The sequence below is a fragment of the Octopus bimaculoides genome, chromosome 10 (assembly GCF_001194135.2).
Source record: "Octopus bimaculoides isolate UCB-OBI-ISO-001 chromosome 10, ASM119413v2, whole genome shotgun sequence".
Taxonomy (NCBI): Eukaryota; Metazoa; Mollusca; class Cephalopoda; order Octopoda; family Octopodidae; genus Octopus; species Octopus bimaculoides.
In genome coordinates this window covers 66,850,592-66,862,019 of record NC_068990.1, presented here as the reverse complement: position 1 = coordinate 66,862,019, position 11,428 = coordinate 66,850,592, and positions in this window count along the sequence as shown.

The following is an 11,428-nucleotide window of genomic DNA, read 5'->3' as shown; positions in this document are numbered from 1 at the left end:
ATCATCGCCATCATCATCGCCATCATCATCATCATCATCATCATCATCATCATCATCGCCATCATCATCATCATCATCATCATCATCATCATCATCATCATCATCATTATCACCATCGCCATCATCATCATCATCATCATCATCATCATCATCATCATCATCATCATCATCATCATCATTGCCATCATCATCATCACCATCACCATCATCATTATCCTTTTCGTCGTCCTAATCTTTCCGATTAACATTATCGTTCTGATCGCCATCATAATCATCCTTTCAGTACACTGATTACTGCTGTGTACTTTCAATACCTTACGGAGAGCCACTCTACATATGTAGGGTGTACGCTATATTATATGGCTTTTTATTTTACATTTATATTTTTCCATGCAATTATTGATATCTTTCCCAGTAGAGCTATGTCTTGTATATTCTATATTTAGATCTTATTTTTTTTTTTTTATATAGTGTGTCATATTAGTATTCCTATGCTCCTATTGTTTTTCTTCTTCCTGATCCACTTTCGAAGCAGTTTCGTATCGCTTACTCTGTTCACCAACAATTCCATCCCACGTTTCTCTAGTTAGTCTTAGTGCTGGAGCGTTTGTTGTAGAGGCTGGAGATTTTTTACGGATATCCCGCTCGAACTGGAAGACAAAAGAGCCGTGTCTCCATCGGTGGACGATGTCGCCATCAGGGTGTTGAACGTTCAAGGTTTTTGGTACTATTCTGGAAGAGTTCAAATTCGTAACGTGTGATAGATTTAAACGTAAAAAGTCGGTATGTTTACTTAGGGAGAGAAATGTATGGAACGGTGGCTTCTATCTGGCACTGCGGACATGTGATTAGAATGTTGCGAGAAAGAATTGCAAGACGAATTCTTCAAGCAGAGCCAACCAGTAGGAGACCCGGGATGGTGGTGGATAATATCCATTGTCTCAGTTAGTCATTCTTGCGAATCCAACCATATGGAGGGGTGGTGTCTGAGGACTCGACCACGACGACACCTACCCCACCCACAAAGAAGTGGACAGAGAAAATGATAAATTGGTGAACGGAGGTCTCTCTTGTTGCTTTTCATGAGTAAACTTTAATTTTAAGAACTCCTGAAAGTATTAGTTTTTACTTATGTTGTAGTTGGATTAAATCTAAGAAAAGAAAATGAATCTTCTGTCTCTTTGCCTGACAATTTTATCGAAAGGTAAGATAAGGAAAAGCGTGATACTTATGCCCACCGAAAAGTGTTACGGTTTTCTTTTTTCTCCTGTACTGTGAAATATATATTTTTCGTTATAGATGTGAAAGCATAATATTATATACATATATAATCCTCAAGTTTTAATTCTTAATTACATTTTTAAAAGAGTTCCCTAGGGGACAATTATTATGGATATTGTTTTCAATACTCACGTTCTTATCCCTAATTTTAGATCATTAAATATGGATAGCTTCTACACTTCCTTTAAGTTTACATAATCGTCTGTTGGGATTGATAGAATTTATCAATAGAGACTTCCTGTCCTGATGGTCTTTAACGACAATATCTGATCTGTAGTAAAGATTGTTTGTCAACATAATATGGCAGTCCTGGTTTAGGACTAATGTTGCTGTAATTTAACCCCAGGAGACATCTCACATTGTGAGATTCGAAAATAGTAATTTTCTAATTTATAAAGCAGTGAATAGTTGTCACTTTGAAAACTATATATTTCGAACGGGAATTTGGCAACGCCACCTCTAGCTGGACAATTATTCTGTACTGATGAAGAAAATAACCCAGAAATCGCGATACACAGATATTGTTTTGAGCTGAGTGGAGGTGCTAGATTCCCTTGTTCAAAAATGTAAGGACACAGATCGTGTCGTATAGCCAGCTGGAGACGATGTCGCCTGGGGCTAAATTACAGCAATATTAGTCCTAAACCAGGACTGCCATATTATGTTGGCAAACAATCTTTACTACAAAGTACTGTTGCTGAACATCTCATGTTGTGAGATTAGAAAATAGTAATCTGATCTGTTTTAATCCCCTTGTTTCTGTGAATTGTCATATCCTTTTCTAGTGTACGTTTATAACGTTTCACTCATGTAGGACTTTATCAAACTAGTTCGTGTAATCAACCTAGACACATAATGGGTTCTGCCTGCATACCTTTTTTTTTTCACTCAGTACCATTATATTAATAAGGAACTAGTCAGTTGTTTCCTAAGTCTTAAACACAGACCTGTTTGCTCAATATGAATAAAAGTATCATAATCTAAACGCTTAATCATCATACAGGACAATATTTGGAAAATATATAGTTCTGGTAGTTAGATGAGACAACTTCTTGATCTTTTTGTTTTCCAGCTTTGTCTTTCCAGTAAGAAACTGCCATCCATTTGCTTTCCTATTCTTCTAGAGAGTACTGAAAGTTGATATATTTGGTTGTGTAATATGTTAAAATTAAAATAGACTAGTGATTTTACATGTTAGAAAAGTTAAGGCTTTTCCTGTTAGAATAAACATCAAATCACATACTATAATACTCTCGTGTTTGGTAGCTGTTTTAATTTCTTCACCTCTAAACATCAGCTATTATTGCTGTATTTAAATTTCTTTTCAAAAATGGGCTTCCATACTATTTCTAGGTTTTCTTTAATAATATCTTATCGTATTATAATTTCCTATCATTTGTCCTTCTTTAGAGACTCTAGGGGATTATTTTCAAAAATCTAGTTCTGAAAGCCAGCACTGTTCAATAAGACTATACTTTTTCAAATCTTTTAGTTAATCCGAATATTCTTTGTTTCAAGGATAAAACCGTTTTTGTTAATTTCTGACATTATCCTTACTTAGTACAGAATCTTTTTTTTATGGAAGGATTATCTTGTAACATCTAGGTTATCTTATTTCTTTCGTTGCGCAACTTACCTATGCTATGTTCAATTTAGCCTTCCAGTATTCTATTCTATGTTGGTGATTTCTATCTCCTGTAAAAAGTCACTGTTTATTTAACCCTGCACTTTCAATTGCTTAGAGAATACATTCATAGATAAAGCAATTTCACTTATATCAGTAAAATTTAAACATCTTGTGATGTCAAATTTCCCTATTACAATGCTTATAGCAGCTTTTATTCTTCGTTGATTATTAAGAGTTCTTTTTTACTTATGTTTATTGGCATTGATCTGTATTTTGTTGATAACATTCAAACATCCTTAGAGTTTTGTGAAAGAGTTGTTTTTGTTCTTCTACATAGATTATTATTATTATTGTTGTTGTTGTTGTTGTTGTTGTAACTGGGTGGCTTCTTAGTGGAAAAACAAAAATGGTTATCAAAAAGAGCAAGGAATATCTCATCTAGCTATTGATATTAAGCCTTTCTGGCAAAGGACTGTCAGATATTTATTGCTGTCTCTAATAACATCCAACTAGTTTTCATTTTGTTCTATACTTGCTACTCAGGATTTGGCTAGAAATACTATTACTATGGTAATCCATCGGTGTCCGACGATGACAAAAGATTTTTGGGCCTCAGCGTTAGTCTTTTGTCTGGAGTGAGGTGGACGCTGTCCTGTGACGTCTGATGTTGCTTATGAGACTAGAAACCTCCTCGCTGATCTGTCTGCGGCAGAGGCTTCAAGTTCGCGTGGACTAATGTCGCTCCATTTGAGATCTTTTCAGGATGTACTTGTACCTCTGTTTAGTCCTTCCTTGTTTGCGGAACCCTTGTGTGAGCTCACTGTACAACAGCTGTCTGAATATACGGCTGTCAGTCATTCTGTTGATGTGATTAGAAAAAAAAATAGAGAATTTAGATAGAGGAAGAACAAGATTCATCTACTGCTATTATCTCATTATTGTCGACGTAAAATCACAGCAGAAAGTTTCCTTAATGGCATGTCAATTTAGGAGAAGCCCTTGATTCTTGGGATTGCCTCGCCTTCTCGTTTCGTGTTGTTCAGAACTATAACAAGGCATTTGTTTACTCTTCTTCGATGTGACGCTGATTCCAGTAAATCAAGAATCCATTTTGTTTAGTACTTAATATACCATTACATACTGTATACCATTATATACCATTATATACTTGTACTGTAGCCTCGGGCTGAAAAAAGCCTTGTGAGTGGATTTGGTAGATGGAAACTGAAAGAAGCCCGTTGTATATATGTATATATGTATATGTATGTATGTATGAATGGTTGAAATTTATAGGAAAGCAAAAAACGAAGGCAGGTATATGAACAACAAGCAAGTGTATTAGTTTGACACTCGGGAAATATAGAAAAGTCTTCTACTTTTCGAGCGTACGCTCTTCAACAGAAAGAAATAAGAGAAAATAAACAGAGAGAGAATGAAAAAAACTTGTAGATTTCAGCGGTTCAGCATGGTGAATATATATATAAAGTCATAAATGATAGGGAAATTGCTTGATGAAATGTTATTTAACAATGAGAAAAATTCTGATATTATGACAAATTGTTTCGTAGCGTAATAAAATGTAAATAATTTATATTATTCAATAATAAATAAATTATTTATAGGTTTTTAAGTTACGAAACAATTTGTCGTGATATTAGAATTTTCTTATTGTTAAATGAAATTTCATCAAATTATTTCTCTGTCATTTATGACTTTATACACTCCTTATGGTTTTCTCTTGTCTCGTACTCTATATTCTATATATTTTTTAGAATGATACATTAAAGACATTTTTTTAGGAATACTATTGGACTACTTGAATCCATATATCGTGACTTATATTATATTATATATATATATATATATACATACATATAAATATACACCATGCATACATGCATACAGACAAACAGACAGAATACATACGTGTATGTGTGAGAGTATCTTTGTGTCTGTGCCTGTCCTCCATTACAGCTTGACAAGCGGTGTTCGTGTGTTTACGTCCCCATAACCTTGTGGTTCAGCAAAACAGACTGATAGAACAAGCACCAGGCTTAAAAGAAAATAAGTACTGGGATCGATTAATTCGACTAAAATTCCTGAAAGCGGTGCCCCAGCATGGCCGCAGTTTAATGACTAAAACAAGTAAACGATAAGCAATAAATGACCCCATGCCTTAAATGTTTTCTTCTCTCTTTCTATATGTCTAATAATCTCGTATACTGGAATCTAGGTCGAATAACTGTCGTGCTGATGACGTATACAGAGTCAGAGACACAGAGCTACAGCTGTTGCCTTGCCTCCAGACAATCAAATTGTCTTTACATTAATGACGTGTAAATATCATAAAATGCTTGAGTCTTGAGATTATCTCCCTTTCTCATTTCTAGTTGTCGCAATTGTCACAAAACATCTGTTCATGTTTCATTCGAAGAGAAATTCATTTCAATATAACAAGTATTTATCTTGTATGCTATTTCATAAAACTTTATTTGTCTTCACTTTTCGTGTTCTTGCCCCTGGTTATTTTTCTTAGCTGATTTTCACACACACACAGAGACACATACACACATATTCATACATACACAGATACTGTTATATGTAAGTTATATATATATATGTAATCTATTTATTTATCTCTCTCCTTCCCCTGTCTATCCCTCTCCCTCCCCTGTCTATTCCTTTCCTCTCTCTTTCCATCCCCCTTTCTTACCCTTTCTCTCTATATGTATTATGTACATATATGGATATGCATGTATGAATGTATGTATGTATGTATGTAGGGTCGAATCAAAGTAGAGAGAGCAGTATACATAGTCTTTATTAAAGCCTCCAATATAAGAGGAAAGATGTTAGGAAGCTGTTCTGACGAGAGATGTAATCAAAAGATTTGTAACAGAGAGAGAACCGCTCTCTCTCTCTCTCTCTCTCTGATAAGGTGGCGGTGTTAAACTGATCGTCGAGTTAAGACATCCAACCCCAAAACAGGATTAGTGTCTCCTATGTACTTCCATACAATTTTCATTCTCACACAAATCCTGAGTCTACACTTGGTTACAATAGGAGATATTTGCATGAAGTGCTGCAGAGTTAGAATGAACCAGAAACCACGAAATTGCGAAACGAACTTCTGAACTGCACAACCACACTTTTGTTCATAGACTGATTTCTCTAAAAAGATTAACTTTTCTGAAGCCATCAAATATACATCAGTCTCACTTTTAAACCTTCCATTTCTAAATTACACCTCACTTTTTACATACTTCAGTTATTTCTGAATACTATCAGATATTAGTGATCTAGAAACTTCATTTTCGATACCATATTAACAACTATTTGTACTATTTTCGATAGCAACTATCTTCTGGTAATTTTATGTGTGGAAGACCTATATCTCAATGTTTGCGCTCTTAATGACAGCTTTTAAGTGCTGATCTCTAAATTATTTCACAGCTTACTTTGTTTATGTTGAAGTTTTTCTCTCTCTATTCTTGTTACATGACTTAAATATTACTATATCTTCTCAATGAAAGATCTAAAATGTTGATATATAACAGAGTTTTCTTATTAAAAAAAAAAAGTTTAGTTTTTACTATTAATTTGGTCACTTATAATTTTCTTTCATTTGCAAATGATGTATTCTGTTTAATTCACCAACTTCTAAAGTTTTTCTTTAATGAAATTCACGCTTGCTTTAAAAAAGGGTTTCCTGTTTTTTTTTTTTATACACTTTTCTAAGAAAAGTTGGAATTTCTCACACCAGTATAGAAACCATTTGTTTATTGAACGTTATAGTGAGATAGATATACTATCTCTCAATCACTTTCAATAAATAGATGGTTGTCGTCCATATCCAAAAAACAAACAAATGAACGAAGAAATAAATATTTAACAGGTGCAAGCAGAGGTGCATAGTTAAGAAGCTCATTGGGCAACCATGTGGTTTCTGGTTCAGTCGCGCTGTGCAGCAACTTGGGTAAGTGTCTTTTGCCCCGAGCCGACCAGTGCCTTGTGTGGAAGACCGTGTGTATTTGAGTGTTTATGTGTGTTTATGTGTATGCATATCTTTGTGTTGGTTTCCTCACCACCGCTTGACAGTCAGTGTTGGTTTGTTCGTTAGAGAAACTGCTTCTTACTTCTCTTCTTTCTCTCCCCATCCTTCTCCTCCTCGTCGTCCTCTTCATCACCGTTATAACTAACACTGTTACTGTTGTTGTTAATACTGGTTTCAAAAGTTGACACAAGACCAGCAAGTCCGAGGGGGAGCGGGGGTGTCAGTTACTACAACCCCAGTACTCAACTGGTACTTGTTTTATCGACCACGAAAGGATGAAAAGCAAAGTCGACCATAGCAGAATTTGAACTCGAACATAAAGGCGGGCAAAGAGTCTCTAAGCATTTTGCCTGGTGTGCTAATGACTCTGCCAGCATGCCGCCATAGTGTTGTTGTTGGTACAAAGCCAGCAAGTTCGGGGCAGGGCGTAAGTCGATTACATCGACTTCAGTGTATCTATTTTATCGACACCGAAAGGGTGAAAGGCAAAGTGGACCTAAGCGGAATTTAAATTCAGAAAGTAAAGACGGATGAAATGCCGCTAAGCATTTTTCCCGGAGTACTAACGATTCTGCCAACGAGGTGTCATACTGTTGTAGTTAATATTGATGTTGTGGACGTCACCATATCTAGATATATTTTCCCCATGTCTCTGAATTTGTTCTACAGACATCAGTATTTGCGCATCATGTATTTGAAAATGTTGTTTTTCGTTTTACGTTTAGAGTTACATACCTTTTCTAATCACCACCCTCTTTGTGACTGCGCAGACGTCACTCTCACAAAAATCTTGTTCCTCCCCAAGCTATTTATTCCGACAGTCTTTCTATCACCCTAACAAAGTGTGGCCCAAAGCTTATCACTATAAGCTGACATCCAATCATTTTTGCATGCCCATTACACCCATCCGCATACTAAAAGATATAAAAGGCTAGATATATTCTCTACTAAATATTTCAACTTTCTTTGTCAGTGGTCTCTTCCTAACTTATGGAAATACACTCAAATACATGCGATTCTAGACAAGAAATCTTCTCTACCTGCGGCCTATTACTTAAAGAGTAAAATCTGGTGTACCATAAACTTATTTGAATTGGTAAGTATCTATACACATCACTGCTTAACACTCACACTCCGGAATTTGTTTGCAGTGAGCCACCGATTAGCGCTGCCAATCATTTTACGGTGAGGGGAATATCATAAGAGCGACAGTCTCTCTTATCAAGCTCGCAGCACACCCTGTCCAGTTTCTGTGGCTGAAGAACAGACTGAAATGTTTGCATCCTACAGTCTGAGTAGGTGCCGTTGCGAGCTGATTTTGGTGCATTTACACAATTTGTCTACAGGGAGAAATTTTCTGTATGACAAAATGCAGCTAATAACTTTCTGTTGGGTTCCAATATGCTCCAAGCATATTTGAACTGGTACTAATCTTGTATTTATATACATCAATGATTAGCGCTGTCACCCCACAGTCCTAATCAATATTTATTACAGCAGACACTTATGTTCTCTTTGCTTCACCGGATTGTTTTTGATTATTTTTGTTTTTTCTAGAGATTTTCTATGATTTTTCCCCTTTATTATAAAAATGGAATAAGGCGGCGAACTAGCAGAATCGTTAATGCAGCGACAAAATATTTAGCGATATTCCGTCAATCTTTACGCTCTGAGTTCAAATTCCGCCGAGGTTGACTTTGCCTTCATATTTTCGGAATCGATAAAATAAGTACCAGATTAAACGAGTACAGGGGACGATGTAATCGACTATCCACACCAAAAATGTCAGGCCTAGTGCTTATGGTGGAAGGGATTATAAAAATGGAATGGTCATGGTCGGAACATTTTTGTTCACATGCCTGCTCATTCAGCTCTCACCTGGGGCTAAATACAACGACAATCAGCAATAATTTATTTATTTATTACGCTTGTACTGGATTTCAAAACAATATTTAATATCTGTAATACATACAAACACGACACCTGGCAGTCAACAACCCAGTTGTAATAAGATAACAAATTGGTAACAGTTGCCTAAGCAACGAGAACGTGAGAATCTTGGCGAAAGGTTAAACTATTGGTTGGTAAGTATTTCATTAGCTCGCGGCGTGAATTTCAAATTGCTTTTATGGATAACGAGAAGCTTTTTTTTAATGTACTATTCCTCAAAGAATCTGAAATTAACGTTTAGAAACTGCAATAGCATAAATAAATAAATAAACCAGCAGAAAAGAAAGGAAAATGATTTTGTTCTTTTCGATATAAGAAAATGATTTTTGGTTTAGCGAGAAAGAGATTTAAATTACGCAAATAACATATTATTTTAGTGAACAAAAAAAAATTCAATTCCTCGTAGTCATTTCGACACCAATCTAATTGGGATGCAGGAGAACTGGCTGAGTCGTTAGAGCCTCAAAATTTTTTCGGCTCTGTGTGCTCTGACTTCAAATCCCGCTCAGACCAACGTTGTCTTTAATATTTTTAGAGACGATTTCGGGCCTTGTTCCTAGATTATAAAAAAATATTTTTAGAGACGATAAAACAACCAGACCGAAGCGTTGGATTGACAGGACTTTAAGAACGCCGAAGAGAATTCCTTGGAGCATTTGCTCTGGCTCTTTCCATCCCGAGTTCAAATTTCACTTTTGGCCCACCTGAGTGGTAGATTTAACCCGTCACCCGATTTAACACCTATACCGTGAGTGCTTTTAGCGGAATCCACTCTTTTTGCAAGCATTTTTGTCAAGTTTCCGGTTTGAGAATACCTTCTTTTCTCCCACTAATCCTAGGGTTCCTGTAAAGAGTCATGAACACTGACTCTTCCCACTTGACTAAAAAATAAACAAAGTGGTTTTCCAAACCCTTATATGATTAAACATCGGGTCCAATAATTTGCTGCTTCTCCTTCTGCATTGTTATTTCTATTGAGTAAGCATCATGGGTATTTCAACAGAGTTTTAAATATATTCAAATTTCGATGGAGTTTAGTAAAATAACTAAAATTCTATATTGGCGTAGTAGTGCTGACCAGGTAAAATTCGCGTAATGAATAATTACACAAGTTGTAATGAGATTTTGAACGAGATTTTAAATTAAATATACGCACTTAAGTATGGGGAGTCATGGGTGGGATGATATAAAGTTTATCGTCATTTGTTTATCATACTAAATGTATAAACATGATTAGAAAGCATGATGATATGGAAGTGTTTGGGATACAGTCCCTTCATAGACTTGTTCTATAAAAAACATATATATGATTGGAAGCGAGATGAACATCATCACTGTAGTGACTCAATAGAGCGACAGAGACGTTTCACCTGTCTTGATGTTTGTCAATGCCGTGCACTCAATTGTGACTTACTTCAAAGAAATTCGTTCTTCAATATAGATGAAACAGTGGCTAAAACATTCACTGGCATTGCGGATGCTTGCTGGGCCGTATAAAAAACAAACTCAGTATATGCAATTGAAATAACGTTAAATTAAAATCACCACGTGTGCATCATATTAAATGTATACACACCGTTAGAAGATATGATGCTGCAGAAATGTCCGAGATAAAATCTCTTCATGGGTTTGTACTAAAAACACTGTACATATCGGAGCGAGATGAACATCATCTCACAAGAATGACAGATAGATTTAACATTTGTTGAGGTGTGTGAATGTTGTGCAACCGGTTGTCAACTGCTTATTCCACCACATTCTGTAAAGTAAAACTAAATAAATTCAATGATTATTTCACGAAAAAATCTAAAAAATTTTCAAAAATTTTCTTTATTTCTTCAGTTTACATTTCATTCCTCTCATCGATATATTTGGAAAATTACAATGATGACAACCTTTATGGGTTCAAACAAAATTACATGCAAAATGATTCCGATCGAACTAAGTAAGGACCATTCTTTCACCGTCGGACCTTGTAGATCAGAGTTGCGGATACTTAGAACGAAGAAACCAGTTAAAATTATGACACCTATAGCAATTTGTATATAACGTTTCGCACGATATGGGAGAACTTTATAATCATCTTGAAAAAACACAGTCTCGTAATTAACGTAAAAATCCGCAAAATCGACCTCTACATCGTAGAAATTGTAGGTGGATTGGTAATGCATCGAGAGTTCTCCTGGTTGTAGATTGAGTTTCATCTCCATGGCGTCCATAAATGAGGGGATGGTATCTTCCTCTTCCGTTTTCGATGTATTTTCTGCACACATAAAAAATATTACAGAGTTAATTGTGAAAGAATTCATTTTCAAAACTTATCTATTTCATGATTCTATATAGAACCTTACAGAATAAAATTCAAGTGAAAACACTTTCTGTACACACACACACACACACACAGGCACACACACACATACACACACACACACACACACACACACACACACACATACATGTATACGAGGGGGTACCCAAAAGAAACCAGAATTTTGTAATATTATTTTATTAGTTTT